Source organism: Muntiacus reevesi, chromosome 15 (assembly GCF_963930625.1).
Source record: "Muntiacus reevesi chromosome 15, mMunRee1.1, whole genome shotgun sequence".
Lineage (NCBI taxonomy): Eukaryota > Metazoa > Chordata > Mammalia > Artiodactyla > Cervidae > Muntiacus > Muntiacus reevesi.
The window spans coordinates 13,171,764-13,190,654 of record NC_089263.1 but is presented as its reverse complement, the minus strand read 5'-3'; the positions used below and the strand labels follow the sequence as shown (position 1 = coordinate 13,190,654).

The window sequence follows — 18,891 nt, the reverse complement described above, 5'->3', positions numbered from 1 at the left end:
GCTCATGCTATCAGGGACTCGAACTTTCCTTTCTAGCTGCAAATCACAATGCTCTGGCTTCTCTGTGTCCTCTTTCTTGAGTTCCCTACTAGAAAGAAAAATGATGAGAGCCACAAGGTTGTCTTAATACCAAGCATCATAGACTGAGGAGTTTTTCCTCAAATTCTTCAAAATTGTTTATGGACTTCACCCATTGCTCCCTTGTCCCAAGAAGTCCTTCAACTGTGTCCCACGCCCCCATCATGATGAGGAACCACGTTCCCTCGGGGAACAATTTGCAGACTGGCCCCTGACATAATCTGGTGTCAGAGACCTGATGTTTTACCACAGGGCAATTTTTAATAAACATAATAAGATTTCCCAACAAGGATGTTCAATTGCCTTCTTCTCTCATGTGGAGGTCAAGTGACAGAATTCTAGACTTGATTCTGTCCCTCTTTAGTTAATGAGTTACATAAGTATCTTTCTGCAGGTAATCTCATTCTCTGTGGCTCTTCCTTTTCTAATAAAAAAAAACTAAAAAATAGCCATGCCAAACTGCTTCCTCCCTCCAGAAGTGTTGCCTAGATTAAATATAATGAATGTTAAGGTGCTTTGCAAACTGCAAATCTAAGGTGTTATTCCCTTGCTGAAAGTAAAGATAGGTTGTGCATCTTCCCTGCAGGAGTATAAAGGTTTAGAGTTTTCATTGAAAGCAAATTCACAAAATGTATGGGACTGCCTTTTGTTTGCTTGCATTCTTTCCCGTAGGCCTTTGTGCATAAATTATCTCATTCTTTCTTCATTGTGAGCCTGCAGGGCCACTAGTACTAAGACCTACTTCGCGAACAGGGAAACTAAGATTCAAAAAAGATGAAGCAGTTCACCAAGAATCACACAGCTGATATCACTTCTTCCCCGTGAGGTCCTCAGGAGTCAGGCTCCTTCCAGGGTACGACATTGCCTTCCTAAGGGTGGCCCTTGTCCTCGGCACCCAGGATGCTTGGCAGCATTATGTCCAATGCAGGAGAAAGAGAAGAAGCAAAGAAGAGAGGAGAAGACCCAAGAAAAACTCACAGGGGATGCAACGGGACATGTTGCCAACCTCTCCTCAGCCAGAATATAGTCTCATGATAACCAGTCAGGCTGTTGGCAAGGTGTTGACAGCAGGGGCAAGTGAAGAGAGTTTAGTAAAGGGATCATGTGCCAAGGTGCGGGTGCATTTAAGAGAAGCGTCTGGGGATGGTGTCACACATCAGGGTTAGTAATAGTGGGGACCATTGTAACTGCAGGCCTGCGGGCCTTGGGAGGGATGGTTATGGGAGGCCAGAGACAGCTGGAGTTGTAGCTGAAGGAGAGGAATATTCCTACTGACCTTTGGAGGAAGAAAGCCATCCTCAGTACTTCCCTGGTGGTTCAGTGGTTGAGAATCTGCCTTCCAATGCACGGGGCATGAGTTCAATCCCTAGTCAGGGAGCTAGGATTTCACATGCCAGAGGCAGCTAAGCCTGGGTGCCACAGCTGCTGAGCCTGTGTGCCACTAGACAATCCATGCACCACAAGGAAAGACACCACAAGATGCAGCCAAGATTCCACCTGCTGCAACTCAGATCCGATGCAGCCAAGTAAATAAATATAAATACATATTTTTTTTAAAAATAGAAGTCAAATTTTAGAGATACTGTAGAATTAAAATCAACAGATCTGATGATGTCATTAAAAATGGAAAAGTTAAGAGACTCCAGAAAACAATTATAAAGCTGGCAAAAACTTATCAGGATTGACTTTTACAGAACTCTGAATTTGAACAAAATTTTACAGCCTCCAGGGGAACATTAAAAAAGGACTATGTGGTCCTTCCACAGTGGCAGCCTCTGAAGAACAGCAGCCGGGGCTCTGAGCTACCACATGGCCATGGGCGTCAGCAAGAGCCTCAAGGTGACCAAGAAGGTGAGCAAGCTGAGGCACAACGGCCGTCGCGGGCACCTCACCAAACACTCCACGTTTGTGCAGAACATGATCTGGGAGGTGTGCATCTTAGGAGCAGCTGCTCAAGGTCTCCAAGGACAAGTGGGCCCTCAAGTTCATCAAGAAAAGGGTGGGAGGAGAGAACAAGACGGCGGAGGAGGAGGTGGACATGCAGAACATCACTTTCCATGGATAAGTCAGGAATACACCTTCAGACACTCACGTGCACACAGAACACCAGCTGAGAGCGGACAGGAGGACCTGACCAGTGGAAAAGAGGATATAGAACCACGCAAAACTCAGTAGGACCAAGGAACTAGGGGGAAAAACAAGAGTGTTAGTGGGACTGGACCTGCCCTCGCAGGTGGGGGAACTGAAGCAGGGGTCCGATCTCCACATTGGTGCCACTGTCTGAGTCAGAGGAGAAACATTTAAGGCTGAGAGTGAAGCAACTGATCTGTGGCAGCCTAAATGGAATGAGAATCAGACAGTCCTTGCCGCAGCCGTACATACCCTGAACAGGAACACGGCTCTCCTGGAAGGTGCAGCGGCTCAGAGCTGGAGTTTAGAGATTGTGGAGCAATCCCAGGGCGAGGGCTGCTGTTGACTTCGGAGAGATGGATCGAGGGGATGTGAGGGAGGAGATTGTGGTGGGAAATGCCTGTGGAGGAAAGCCAGGCAACCGTGGAAGGAAGGTGATACTGCTAAGTCACACGTAAGGGGTGGAGCCATCACCAAGCCCCTCTCTCCCCACACACCAGCATCAGCAGCTGCACAGTAGAGAGGCTGGCCCATCAAACCCCCCAGGCACTGAACTACAGAGCAAGACCCCAGCCAGGGTGCTCCTTTAAGTGCCTGATGTGACGATCTACAGAGTAGGACCCAGGCAAGGGAGCCCTCAGTGCCTGAATGGGCTGAGGTACAGAGAAAGACTGACCAAAGAGGCCTTCTGATTGCCAGCTACAAGAGGCTCGAAAAAAGACTGTGATAGAACCATAACTCCTGCCGCAGAGGCAGTCCATGTCCCTGCACACTTGGCACCGCCAGGGTCCCCACAAACCAAGCAGCTGCGCCACCTTCATACTCAACTCTCACTGGGACAGAGCTGCCAGAGGCAAAAAAGTCTTGTGTCTAGGCATACAGGGTTGCTTCGGTAGTGTCTGACTGCGACCCTGTAGACTGTGGCCTGCCAGGCTTCTCTGTCAGGGAGGGGTGTTCTCCAGGCAAGAATACTGGAGCGCATTGGCCAATACTGGTCGCCATACCTTTCTAGAGCACTATATTTCCTGCTGCCCTAGCCGCCAACCCCTCTGAGTACCTGGTGCTGCCAGAACCTCTGCAACCCAAGCAGCTGCACCACCTCCACACTTGGCCTCACAGGGGCAAACCCAAGCCCTCCAGGGCAGCCTCAGGAGCAAACTCCAGTGGACGACCCACATGTCAAGGTGGAAATAAAACCACAGTTGAAACCCAGAGGCAGTGTGGCTAAGGAATAAGACCCAAAACCTTCCCACCAGCTGTACAAGATGCAGATTAAATCCACAAAATCAACTAAGCAGACTTTGTGTCTATGGACTATATAAAAGGCCATTGAGAGCTCGCACAAAAGAAAATCCTCTAGTTCTGATAGCTGTGGACATTGGAGGCGAGAACACACAGGAGTAGGACCAGATTAGAATCTGAGCTGCCCCACAGCAGGTCCAGAAATCAGCACGCATTGGAGGACATCCTAGGGAGGTGAGGTGGGCTGTGACAGCGAGCGCAGGAAAGGACTCTGATAGCTGTGACTCAAGAAAAATATTTTTTGACTTGTTCTACTCTGTAGATTCTTTTGGATTACTTTTTTTATTTCCCTCCCCCCCACCCCCATTGTAGTTGTTGATTTTATTGGCACTAAGAAATCCAATTAATCTATTGAGCTTTTTTTTTCCTCAGTCACATTTTTTATTGTTGTCTTAAACCTCTGCCTCTATGTTGGACTTTTGCAGTTCCGTGGACTTTTCCTCTTTTTCTTTTCTCTTTTTTCTCTTTAATTTTAATTTTTAACTTTTTAAACCTATTATTTTTTTCTACATTTATTCCTTTGTTTGCTTTTCCTACTGTTCTTTTCCCCTTGAAGTTAATTTTTTAACATATATCTCTTTATCTACCTCTAACTTTGCATATCTATTATTTCTTTTCTTTCCTTTCCTTTCCTCTCACATATTTGATAAGTTTTGTTTTCATTGCTTTATTCCCCACTTGGCACCTTTAGTTTTGTTTTCTAGTTTGCACTTAAGTTAGTTTTGTTCTTAATTGGTAAATATATTTTTTTATTTCCTTTGTTAGCCAGATCAATCTACTGTACTTTATTTTTGTTGGACTGTTTTGACTTTGCTCATGGGTGTATATGTATGTGTATATTTCATTATTTTATTTATTATTTGCCTGATTTTGTAACTAACATTTGTCTGGGTTTCATCTTTGGTTTCTTGGTTTTTGATATTTGTTTTAATCTGATTTAATGCCATAACAAACCACTTGTAGAATCTTTGTTCCTGACCAGAGATCAAGCCCTGAGTCTTTAGAGTGGGAGCACTGACTCCAAGACCCTAGACTACCAGAGAACTAACCCTAGGGAGTATCAAATAGTGAGAACTCACACAAAGGAAACCACTTGAATACAAGACCTGGCATCACCCAACCACCAGTAGCACCCTGTGCAGGATTAATCTCACCTAAACAACAAACAAAACAAAGATACAAACCCAATCATCAGCAGACAGGATTACCACCTCATTCAGCCTTTCCCATCAGAGGAAAAGCAAAGAAACATAAACTCAGCACAAATCTCACCCTATAGGAAGCTCACATCAACCACTGGACCAACCTTAGGACAGAAGAAACCAAAATGAAGAAAGAATTCAGCCTTCTTCAAGGAAAAAATTCAACTTTCGTTGAAGCCTGGGAAAAGGAAACTTCAAACACAATAGCTTAAAAAAAAAAATGAAAAGGCAGTGAAATACAGCACAAATGAAGCAGACTAGAAACATGGAAGTCCAAATAAATTATGAGGAAATAGGCAAATTACCTGAAAAAGAATTCAGAACGGTGATAGTAAAGATGATCAAAAACCTTGAAAACAAAATGGAGAAAATGCAAGACTCAATTAACAAAGACCTAGAAGAATTAAAGAATAAACATACAGAGACAAACAACACAATTACTGAAATTAAAAATACTCTAGGAGGAATCAATAGCAGAATATCTGAAGCAGAAGAACGAATCAGTGAGCTGAAAGATAAAATGGTGGAAATAACTTCGGAAGAGCAGAATAAAGTAAGAGGAATGAAAAGAGCTGAAGAGAGTCTCAGAGATTTCTGGGACCATATTAAATGCACAAACATTCAAATTATAGGGGTCCCAGAAGAAGGAGAGAAAAAGAAAGGGTATGAGAAAATTTTTGAAGAGGTTATAGTTGAAAATTTCCCCAACATGGAAAAGGAAATAGTCACTCAAGTTCAAGAGGCATAAAGAGTCCCATATAGGATAAATCCAAGGAGAAACACGCCAAGACACATACTAATCAAACTAACAGAGACTAAACACAAAGAAAGAATATTAGAAGCAGCAAGGTCAGAACAACAGGTAACACACAAGGGAAACCCCATACGCTTAACAGCTGATCTTTCAGGAGAAACTCTGCAGGCCAGAAGGGAATGGCAGGATACATCTAAAGTACTGAAAGGGAAAAATCTACAAGATTACTGTACCCAGCAAGTATCTCATTCAAAATTGATGGAGAAATAAAAAGCTTCTCAGACAAGCGAAAGTTAAGAGAATTCAGTACCACCAAACCAGCTTTACAACAAATGTTAAAGGGATGTATACAGTCAAGAAATACAACAGAAAAAAAAATCTACAAAATCAACCCCAAACTTAAGAAAATGGCAATAGGAACATATATATCAATAATTACTTTAAATGTAAATGGATTAAATGCTCCAACCAAAAGACACAGAGTGGCTGAATGAATAGAAAAACAAGACCCATATACATGCTGTCTACAAGAAATCCACTTTAGACCTCACAACACATATAGACTGAAAGTGAGATGATGAAAATATATATTCCATGCAAATGGAAAGCAAAAGAAAGCTGAGATAGCAATCCTCAGATCAGACAAAATAGACCTTAAAGTAAAGAAGATTACAAGAGATAAGGAAGGACACTACATAATGATCTAGGGATCGATCCAAGAGGAAGACATAACAAGTGTAAATATCTATGCACCCAACACAGGAGCACCTCAATACATAAGACAAACACTAACAGACATAAAAGGAGAAATTGACAGTAACACAATAATAGGAGGAGACTTTAACAGCCCACTCACACCAATGGACAGATCAACAAAACAGTAAATTAATAAGGAAACACAGTCTTTTTTTTTTAAACACAGTCTTAAATGATATGTTAGATGAGATGCATCTCATTGATATCTTCAGGACATTCCATCCAAATGCAGAAGAATATACCTTCTTGTCAAGTGCACATGGAACATTCTCCAGGATAGACCACATCTTGGGTCACAAATCAAGACTCAGGAAATTTAAGAAAATTGAAATCATATCAAGCATCTTCTCCAACCACAATGCTGAGACTAAATATCAATTACAAGGAAAAAAGTATAAGAAACACAAACACATGGAGATTAAACAACACATTTCTAAATAACCAACAGGTTACTGAAGAAATAAAAAACAAAATCAAAAAAGTTCCAGAAACAAATGACAATGAGATCACAGCAACTCAAAACCTATGAGATGCAACAAAAGCAGTTCTAAGAGGAAAGTTTATAACAATATAATCCTACCTCTAAGAAGCAAGAAAAATATAGAATAGAAAACCTGAAACAACTGGAAAAAGAAGAAGAACAACAGAAATAATTAGTAGAAGGAAAGAAATCATAAAGATCCAAGCAGAAATACATGTAAAAGAAATGAAATAAACAATAGTAAAGATTAATAAAACTAAAAGCTGATTCTTTGAGAAGATAAACAGAACTGACAAACCTTTAAGCCAGACTCATCAAGAAAAAAAGAGAGAAGAATCAACCAAACTAGAAATGAAAAAGGAGAGATTACAACAGACAATGCAGAAATACAAAGGATTATGAGACTATTATGAACAACTATATCACAGTAAATAGATAACCTCGAAGAAATGGACAGATCCTTAGAAAAGTTTAATCTTCGAATACTGAACCAGGAAGAAATAGAAATTATGAACAACCCAATTATAAGCACTGAAATTGAAGCTGTGATCAAAAATCTCCCCCAAAAAACAAAAAGCCCCGGACCAGATGGCTTCACAGGAGAATACTATCAAACACTTAGAGAAGAGCTAATGCCTATCCTTCTAAAACTCTTTCAAAAAACTGCAGAGGAAGGAACACTTCCAAATTCATTCTATGAGGCCACCATCACCCTGATACCAAAACCAGACAAAAACAACACAAAAAACCACAGGCCAATATCACTGATGAACATAGATGCAAAAACCCTCAACAAAATTTTAGCAAACAGAATTCAGCAATACATCAAAAGCTCATACACCATGATCAAGGTGGGTTTACTCCAGGGATGCAAAGATTCTTCAATATATGCAAATCAATCAATATGATACACCATACTAACAAATTGAAAGATAAAAATTATATGATAATCTCAATAGATGCAGAAAAAGCCTATGACAAAGTTCAACACCCATTTATGGTTAAAACTCTTCAAAAAATGGGCATAGAAGGAATCTACCTCAATAAGCCTACAGCAAACATTATTCTCAATGGTGAAAAACTGAAAGCATTCCCCCTAAGATCAGAAATAAGACAAGGTTGTCCACTTTTGCCACTATTATTCAACATAGTTCTGGAAGTCCTAGCTGCAACAATCAGAGAAGAAAAGGAAATAAAAGGAATCCAGATGAAAAAAGAAGTAAAGTTCTCACTGTTTGCAGATGACATGATACTGTACATAGAAAACCCTAAAGATAGTACCAGAAAATTACTAGAACTAATCAGTGAATTTAGCAAAGTTGCAGGATACAAAATCAATACACAGAAATCACTTGCATTTCTATATATTAACAATGAAAATTCAGAAAGAGAAATTAAGGAATCAACCCCATTCACCATTGCAACAAAAAGAATTAAATATCTAGGAATAAACTTACCTAAGGAGACAAAAGAATTGTACACAGAAAATTATAAGACACTAATGAAAGAAATTAAAGACAGCATAAACAGAGGGAGAGATATTTCATGTTCCTGGGTAGGAACAATCAGTATTGTGAAAATGACTATACTACCAAATGCAATTTACATATTTAATGTGATCCCTATCAAATTGCCAATGGCATTTTTCACAGAACTAGAACAAAAAACGTTCACAATTCATATGGAAACACAAAAGACCCCAAATAGCCAAAGAAATCTTGAGAAAGAAGGATGGAGCTGGAGGAATCAACCTTCCTGTCTTCAGATTACAAAGCTACAAAGCTACAGTCATCAAGACTATATGGCACTGGCACAAAAACAGAAATATAGACCAGTGGAACAAGATAGAAAGTCCAGAAACCTATGGATACCTTATTTTTGACAAAGAAGGCAAGAATATACAATGGGGCAAAGACAGCCTCTTAAACAAATGGTTCTGGGAAAACTGGACAGCTACATGTAAAAGAATGAAATTAGAACACCTCCTAACACCATGCACAAAGATAAACCTAAAATGGTTTAAAGACCTAAATGTAAGACCAGAAGCTATAAAACTCTTAGAGGAAAACATAGGCAGAACACTCAATTACATAAATCAAAGCAAGATCCTCTATGATCCACCTCCTAGAGTAATGGAAATAAAAACAAAAGTAAACAAGTGGGACCTGGTTAAACTTAAAAGCTTTTGCACAGCAAAGAAAACTATAAGGTGAAAAGACAACCCTCAGAATGGGAGAAAATAGCAAGTGAAACAACTGACAAAGGATAAATTTCCAAAATAAACAAGCAGCTCACACAACTCAATACCGGAAAAACAAACAACCTAATCAAAAAGTGGGAAAATGACCTAAACAGACATTTCTCCAAAGAAGACATACAGATGGCTAACAAACATTACGTTCAACATCGCTCATTAGAGAAATGCAAATCAAAACTACAATGAGATATCACCTCACACCAGTCAGAATGGCCATCATCAAAAAGTCTACAAACAATAAATGCTGGAGTGGGTGTGGAGAAAAGGGAACACTCTTGCATTCTTGGTGGGAATATAAATTGATACAGCCACCATGGAAGATGGTATGGAGATTTCTTAAAGAACTAGCAATAAAACCACCACATGACCAGCAATCCCACTCCTAGGTGTATACCCTGAGGAAACCAAAACTGAAAATTGTTCATTGCAGCACTATTTACAATAGCTAGAACATGGAAGCAACCTAGATGTCCAATGACAGATGAATGGATAAAGAAATTGTGGTACATACACACAATGCCCGAATATTACTCAGCCATAAAAAGGAATGCATTTGAGTCAGTTTTAATGAGGTGGATAAACCTAGAATCTACTATACAGAGTGAAGTTAATCAGAAAGAGACGGATAAATACTGTATTCTAACACATATATACGGAATCTAGAAAAATGGTACTGAAGTATTTATTTACAGGGCAGCAATGGAGAAACAGACACAGAGAATAGACTTATGGACATGGGGAGAGGGGAGGAAAGGGTGAGATGTATGGAAAGAGTAACATGGAAACTTACATTACCATGTGTAAAATAGATAGCCCACGGGAATTTGCTGTGTGGCTCAGGAAACTCAAACAGGGGCTCTGAACCAAGCTAGAGGGGTGGGATGGGGAGGAGATGGGAGGGAGGTCCAAAAGGGAGGGGATATATGTATACCTGTGGCTGATTCATGCTGAGGTTTGACAGAAAACAGCAAAATTCTATAAAGCAATTATCCTTCAATAAAAAAAATTTTAAATGTAAAGTAATTAGACTCCGATTAAAATAAATTTTAAAAAAATAAATTAAAAGAAAGGGGTGGCAACACACAAAAATGCCAAGAGGAAGAGAGAGGAGCTGAGCAATGCCCTGGCCTCCACGAGGGAAGTGGCAGCCAAGAAGGACTAAGCCCTTCCCCTCTGTGCACAATAAACCTTTTCAGATAAACCATAAAAGGAAAGCAGCAACACAATTTTCATTCTAAAAAAAAAACCACAGTTCAGTTCAATTCAGTTCAGTTGCTCAGTCATGTCCGACTCTTTGTGATTCCATGGACTGCAGCACGCCAGGCTTTCCTGTCCATCACCAACTCCTGGAACTTATTCAAACTTATGTTGATTGAGTCAGTGATACCATCCAACCATCTCATCCTCTGTCATACCCTTCTCCTGCCATCTTCAATCTTTCCCAGCCTCAGGGTCTTTTCCAATGAGTCAGCTCTTCGCATCATGTGGCCAGAGTTTTGGAGCTTCAGCTTCAGCATCAGTCCTTCCAGTGAATATTCAGGACTGATTTCCTTTCAGATAAAAACCACGGTGACATTTTAATATACCTACTTATTATCCCCCAACCCCAACCGCATCGGCAGGCATGAGGATGGTGGCCCGGATTCTTGGTGTGGGCTTGCTGTTGTCAAACGGGGCGACACTGATCCTGGTCTCTAGGAACTGTCTCTGTGTGATCTGACCTGTCTGATGGATCCATGCAAGATGAGTCTTGGAACTTTCTCAGGGCTAGGATAGCTTCTTAGGTGGTATTTGTCAGAGGCATTTAAAGGTGAAAGTTCTATTTGCAGCTCCTGAGAGCTGGGGATAGACCTTCCCTGGTGGCTAAGCAGTAAAGAATCTGCCTGTAATGCAGGAGACCCAGATGTGATCCCTTCTGGCGATCCCCTAGAGGAGGGCATGGCAACCTGCCCCAGTACTCTTGCCTAGAGAATCTCATAGACAAGGAGCCTGGCGGGCTGTAGTTCACAGGGTTGCAAAGAGTCGCACGTGATTAAGCAACTAACACACACACACATACACAGATCGGGGGATAGCAGACTGAGGAGCCTGGATAGGGGAAGTTCGGGGCGAGGTGCATGGGGGCATAAAGGCTTTGGGTGACATCGGAATATTCTAGGGAATCAGGAGAGACGTGTGTGCGTGTGTGTCCCATGCCTGGAAAACATCCAAGACCCTAAGTTTTCACCTCTGACTGACCTTTAAAGTGAAGTCACTCAGTGGTATCCGACTGTTTGCTAACCCATGGACTGTAACCTACGAGGTTCCTCCATCCATGGAACTTTCCAGGCAAGAGTACTGGAGTGGGTTGCCATTTCCTTCTCCAGGGGATCTTACCGACCTAGGGATCAAACCCAGGTCTCCCACATTGCAGGCAGACACTTCACCATCTGAGCCACCAGGGAAGCCTGACTGACCTTTAAGCTCCGCACAAGCAGAGAATGATAGCTCAGTCAGAGGTGTAAAAGACCTGGCTTAGCATTGAAGAAGTGGCCCAACCAGTGACCAAACCAATCAGGAAAGACCAGGAGAGTTTTCTTTTCTTTTCATTTTTGACTCTTTTCCTTTAAGGAAATATCTGTCAAATGATTAGTTTCTTGATTAACAAACAAGAAGAGACTTCAACGGTCAAACATGACAGAGACCATGGTCTTTAAAAAGTAGTTCAGAAGAGTCACTAAACAACATTCCATAGTAAGCAGTAACAAGAAATCACAGAGGTGAAAAACCTGATTTCCAGTACCATATTATGATATGCAAAGTGCCCATTTTTTGGAGGAAAAAAAAAAGCAACATATAAAAAAACAAGAGAATATGGGTTATTTACAAAAAAGAAAGAAAAGAATTAGAGAGAAATCATTCCTGAGGAAGGTCAAACATTGGATTTACTAGACAAAGACTTTAGATAAAATAAACTGTCTTAAATATGTTCAAAGAACCAAAGGAAACTATGCAGCAGGAAATAAAAGAAAGCAGGAGAACAATGTCTAAACAAATAGAGAGATAGAATAATAAAGAGATAATAGATAGAAATTCCAAAAAGGAACCAAACAGAAAATCTGATGTTGAAAAATATAATGATTTAGATGAAAAAATTACCTGCTGGGTTCAATGATAGATTTGAGCAGAGGAAATAATCAGCAAACTAGAAGATAAATCAATAGAGAAGGTAACCTGGAAATTTTCACAAAAATTCTGAGATTTAAGAACATACTCTTAAACAATCAATGAGTCAAAGAAGAAATCACAGAGATTTTAACAAATTTTTAGAGATAGATGAATATGAAAACATAACAAAATCTACAGAATGCAGTGAAAGTAGCTTTCAAAGGGAAATTTATAGCTTTAAATGTCTTCATTAAAAAATAAAATCTCAATACTCTGATTTCTCTTCAGATCGCATATATCATTTACCTTTAAAAAAAATAAGATCTCCAGAAATCTCTGGCTCTCTAGTGGTTAGGATTCCACACTTTCACAGCTGAGGGCCTGGGTTCGATCCCTGGTTGGGGAACTAAGATCCCACAAGACACACAGCATGGCCCTAAAGAAAAAAAAAAAAAAACATTCTAAATAAGACCTCAAATCAATAACCTAACTTTACATCTTTAGGAGATTTTTTTAAAAAGTAAGGGCAACTAAGTCCAAAACTTCAAAAAGAGGAAGTAAAAATTAGAGTGTCAATAACTGAAATAGAGACTAGAAAAATAGTAAGGAAAATCAACAAACCCAGAAGTTGATCCTTTGAAAAGATCAACAGCACTGACAAATCTATAGCCAGACCAGTGGTGGTGGGGCAGCGGGGGGCGGAGGAGGGAGACTCAAATCACGAGAATCTGAAATGAGAGTGGGGACATTACCACAGACTTCACAGGAAGAATTATAAGACATTTTGATAAAAAATTTGCCAATAAATTAGATAACTTAGATAAAATGGACAAATTCCTAGAAACACACAAAGTACCAAAACTGACTCAAGAAGAAACAGCAAATCATAAGATAAACTTATAACCAGCACAGAGATTGAATCAATGATAAAAACTCCCCAATAACAACAAAAACCCAGGACTAAATGGCTTCACTGGTGAATTCAACCAATCATTTAAAGAAGAATTGCCACCAATCTTTCTCAAAATCTTCTCAAACATTTAAGAGGAAAGAATGGTTCCTAACTTATTCTATGAAGCCAGCATTACCTTAATATAAAGTCATACAAAGATATCAAAGCCATTAAAAAAAAACCAAACCTACAGCCCTTATGCATACAGATGCGATAATCCTCAACAAATCATTATCAGAACAAATGCAGCATCACACTGAAATGGTTATCCTCTGTGACCAGGTGGGATTTATCTCAGGAATGCAAGTGTAGTTCAGCCTGCAAAACTCAATCAATATAACAAAGCACATTAATACAAAAGAGGAAAATACTACATGATCACCTCGATTGATATGGAAAAAAAACTTGACAAAATTCAACATCCTCTTATGATTTAAAAAACACTCAATAAACTAGAAATAAAGGAAACTGCTTCAATATGACAAAAAGTATTTACTTAAAAAGAAATACACAGCTAATAAACTCAATGGTGAAAGAGTGAAGGTTTTCCTCTAAATCAGAAACAAGATAAGAATGCCAACTTATGCCATTTCTATTTAACATTGTCCATAAGTTCTAGGCAGGCCAATAAAGGAATAAAAAAGAAATAAAGTGCACCCAAATTGGAAAGAAGGAAAATTATCTCTATTTGCAGAAGACATGATCTTACATAGAGAAAATCTTGAAGAATCCACATACCAAAAAAAAAAAAAAAATTGGAGCTAATAAATGAACTCAGCAAAGTTATGAGATAAGACCAACACAATTATCTGTTGTGTTTTTAAACACTAGCAATGAACAATCTGAAAAGGAAATTAAACAATTTCAGTTATTGTACCATCTAAAAGGACAGAACACTTAGGAGTAAATTAAACCAGGGTGGTACAATAATGAATCCTATAAAACATTCCTCAAAGAAATTAAAGACCTGTGTTCATGGGTTGAAAGACTTAGTAATATTATTAATGGGTGCACTCCCTGAGTCAATCTACAGATTCAGGGCAATCTCTACCAAACTCTCAGGAGCCTTTTTTTCAGAAATGGAAAAGCTGATCCCTATATCCATCTGAAATCTCAAGGGACTCCAGAGAGCCAAAGTAATCTTGAAAAAAGAGGAACAAAACTGGAGAACACACACTCCCCAATTTTAAAACCTAGTACAATGTTGAGCATAATCAGTTATGTGGTGCTGGCGTAAGGATAGGTGTATAGATCAGTGGGATAGAACTAAGAGCTCAGAAATAAACTCATACATCTTTGGGCAATGGGTTTTTGGTCAATGGGCAAAATGAATTAATGAGGAATGAATCATCTTTTCAACAAATGGTGTTGGGACAACTGATTCCACATACAATGGGACCACCCGAATGAATCTGGACACTTACCTTACATCATATACATAAATTAAGTTAAAAAATCATCAAAATTTAAACATAAGAGCTAAAACTATAAAACTCTTAGAAGTAATTAGCCTCCAAGTAATAAAAATAAATGGAAAAAAAAACCTCTTAGAAGAAAATAGTAGTAAATCTTCATAACCTAAAATTCAACAATGGATTCTTAGATGTGACACCAAAAACAACAAGGAAGAAAAAAAACAATTAAAATTCATCAAAATATAAAACTTCTACACACCAAAGAACACTGTAAAGAGAGTAAAATGACAACCCAGAGACTGGGAGGAAAATATTTTTAATCATATATCTAGGAACTGTTTACTGTCCAGGATATACAAGAAACTCTTACAGGTCAATGTTCTGCCCGTAGTCCAAGTCCCCGGTCAAGAAAGAAGACTCCTCGAAACAATGCAACTCGCAATAGGGGAATTTATTACTGACTCGAGCCAGGGCCTCCCGCCCTCACCAGGTGTGTGAGGCTGAAAGGCCCCGAGCCCCAGTTCTCTCAGGTATTTATTAGGTCAAAATAAACAGCAGGTACTTGGCGCAATCGGATTGGTTACACAGTGGGTAGTTGGCGTAAGCGGATTGGTTACACAGTTGCAAGGTAATTTTTGTTGGCCCTACGTGGGGCTTTCAGCTTTCCCCTGATAGGTTCCCTTTCTTCTGGCTAGGCATATGTTGATTGGCTGGCTCCAGGAGGCCTGATAATTATGTTACCCCGGGAAACCAGGCCTACTCCTACTCTAGGCTGCCTGTCATGGCGTTAGCCGTGACAGCCACACAGTCAACAACAAAAAGATAACCAAATTTTTAAAATGACCAAAGGGCTTGAATAGATATTTCTTCAAAGAAGATAAATGACCAACAGACACATGAAAATATGTTCAATATAATTAATCACTGCTGCTGTTGCTGCTGCTAAGTCACTTCAGTCGTGTCCAACTCTGTGTGATCCCATAGACAGCAGCCCACCAGGCTCCCCCATCCCCGGGATTCTCCAGGCAAGAACACTGGAGTGAGTTGCCATTTCCTTCTCCAATGCATGAAAGTGAAAAGTGAAAGTGAAGTTGCTTAGTCGTGTCCAACTCTTAGCAGCCTACCAGGTTCCTCCTTCCATGAGATTCTCCAGGCAAGAGTACTGGAGTGGGATAATTAATCACTAGGGAAATGCAAATCAAAATCACAAGTTACCACTTTACACCTACTGTAGAAAATAACAGGACTTCCCTGGTGGGTCAGTGGTAAAGAATCCACCTGCAATGCAGGAGACGCATTTGATCTCTTCAGTTGGACACGACTGAAATGAGTGAGCACACAGGCAGGCACGCAGAAAAATAACAAGCGTTAGTGAAGCTATGGAGAAACTGGAACCATCATACACTGTTGGTGGTCATTTAAATGGTGCCACCAATATGGAAAACAGATTAAGGGTTCCTCTTCAAGTTAAATGCTGAATTACCATAAGGGCCAGCAATTCCACTCCTAGATATGTATCCAAAGGAATAGGAGTCAGATGTTCAAATAAACACTTGTATGCACATATTCATAGCAGCACCACTCACAACAGCCAAAAGGTGAAGATAACGTTGTGTATATTTTACCACAATTAAAAAACAAAACCAAAATGCCAACTGGTCTGGTGTGTGTGTGTGCATGCATGCATGCTCAGTCATGCCCAACTCTTTATAATCCCGTGGACTGTAGCCTGCCAGGCTTCTCTGTCCATGGGATTTCCTAGGCAAGAACACTGGAGTGGGTTGCCAGTTCCTTCTCAAAGGGCTCTTTCCGTCCCAGGGACTGAACCCACGTCTCCTGCATTGGCAGGTAGACTCTCTACCACTGAGACACCTGGGAAGCCCTCAACAAGTCTTAGTGGTACATTAAATATAAGGAAAAGGAAAAGGAAAATGGAAGGGGTGAAGAGGTCTCTCAGATTGCCAGTTCTCTCAACTTGATGGAAGATGTCTGTGGCAGTTTAAAACCATGACTGCAAAATTTGTTCACTCTCCTGTCATTGATAGGTGGGGTCTTTGATGCCTTCATTTGAATCTGGGCTCTGTAATTGTTCAATAAAAGACAGAAGTGACGCTGTGGATGCCGTGCCAGTTTCCAGGCTCAGATATTAAGAAACAGTCAGTTTCCACTTCCTGACCCCTGGGTCACTTGGTCTTGGAACGTGGACTCCATGATGTGAGGAAGTAAAATCTGCTCCCTGAAGAGACTCACGGACAAGAACTGAACTGGCAACCACAACTTGCCAGCCAGGGAAAGAGTCGTCTTGAAAGTGAGTCTTCCAGCCCCAGCGGAGTGGCCTCCGAGTGGAACAGAGACATGATGTCCCCTTGGAGCCCGGCCCAGACTACAGAGCTATAAGCAAACAAACAAAACTGCTGTTATTCTGAACCACTAAGTTTTGTTACACAGCAAATCGGGAAGTGATTCGGAGACAGAATAGCTACCACTGCTCCCCAAGGAGGCATCTTCACTATTAGTTTCTCTTGGGCTTCTCTGGTGGCCAGATGGTAAAGAATCCACCTGCAAGGCCAGAGACCTGGCTTCGATCCCTGGGTTGGGAAGATCCCCGGGAGGAGGGCATGGCAATCACTTCAGTATCCTTGCCTGGAGGATCCCGTGATCAGAGGAGGCTGGCGGGATACAGCCCATGGCGTTGCAAAGAGCCAGACATGATAGAGACTGAGCCCAATCGTCAGTTTCTCTAGCTCTGTTTGCTTCTTCTGTCGTCTTTCACCTGAGTATTTAGTCCTTTGATAGCACTTTATTGTTTACAAATTTCATTCACATTGCCTGTCACCTTGTTCCTTTGCCTATGATGGCAGTCACTCCATGGCCAGAAACAGCGTTCATTCAAGGCTCCTTGAGAGACCCTCTTTCATTCTAGGTCCTGGTCCCCCAATACAGCACCCATGAGGCAAGCCACTGATGCCTCTGGGTGGAAGAAACTTTCTTGCAAAAGATTGTTCCAATTAAAGAACTCTTCTACATGTCAGACAGGATCTAATCACTAGCATTTCCTCCACTGCAGCTCAGAGCCAAGAAGAATGAATAACTAAGGCTGGGTTCCCCAGAAGCAGACTGTAAGATAAAGATTTGTGTGCAAATGTTGTCTTAAGGAAGAACTCCACAGAGGACGTGACAAGCAGGGAAGATGCCGGGCAGGGGTGCAGTCTCAGGCTAAACCCACACAAGGTGGCCCCCAGCCTGCTCCTGCAGGGCAATTCTAGAGAGTAAATTCCACCTCAGGATCGTCCCTAGACCAGCAAAGAAACTGAGGTCTCCCCATTGAGGGAGGCCCTCCCAGCACAGGGTCTGCCTGCCCCCAGGGTGCTCCTCGGCTGCTCCCTGTGAGGTACAGACCTGCCCTCCCCAGCTCTCCTCCTATGGCTGCACGGGAATCCTTACTTTCTTGATTCACCATCTGTGTTGCTTTTTAGGTGGGGGCTGGCTGAGTGGAAGGGTCAAAATTCTGCTCTTTTGCTAGACCACTTGGCATTCTGGCTTGGGTTTCTGTAGAGTTTTCCTATGCCGGTTGTACTAATATTTCTATGAAACCTCTGGTTGGTGTTTTTAAAAAAGATTTTTTAAAAAAGGGGGAGGGGGAGGTGGGGGAAGATTAAATAAATCCCAGGCTGGGATCAAGTAAACCCAGAGCCCCTGGAATTTTGGAGACGTCTGTGAAATGCCACACTAGCCTGAATTACCCAGGTATGGGGCCAAGCACTGATGCCGGATCCGTGGAGTACCAGTCTTTCCCTGTAACCCCATTCTCCTTTCCCGGTCTTGGAGGAAAACGCAAACTGTCTTTTTGGGTTGTACCACCTCCACCAAACCCTTCTTACCATCCCAGACCCCTCAACTATCAGCCATAAGTCCCTCAAGAGACCTTAGGAACTCTGTGTCCTGAAGCTTGATCTGTCCGCTGGCTGAAAGTGGATCAATTCTAACTGCCACCAAGTGGCCCAGATTTATTCAGTCCCTTTTGTCTTCTTGTTATATGCATGCAAATAATCACTAATAAAGAGAAATCTTAGGAAAAGAAAAAACTGGGCTGGCTCCAAAATCATTGCAGATGGTGACTGCAGCCATGAAATTAAAAGACACTTGCTCCTTGGAAAGAAAACTCTGACAAACCTAGACAGCATATTAAAAGCAGAGACATTTCTTTACCAACAAAGGTCCATATAGTCAAAGCTATGGTTTTTCCAGTAATCATGTGTGGATATGAGAGTTGGACCATAGAGAAGGCTGAGCACCAAAAAATTGGTGCTTTTGAACGATGGTGCTGGAGAAGACTCTTTAAGAGTCCCTTGGACTGCAAGGAGATCAAACCAGTCCATCCTAAAGGAAATCAGTCCTGAATATTCTTTGAAAGGAC

The 18,891-nt window shown here is 41.0% G+C and overlaps 1 pseudogene; it reads left to right on the top strand.

Annotated features, from left to right (window-relative positions):
• Positions 1–1,180: 1,180 nt before the first annotated feature.
• On the top strand, positions 1,181–10,122 carry LOC136147495 (large ribosomal subunit protein eL36-like; annotated as a pseudogene).
• Positions 10,123–18,891: the final 8,769 nt, after the last annotated feature.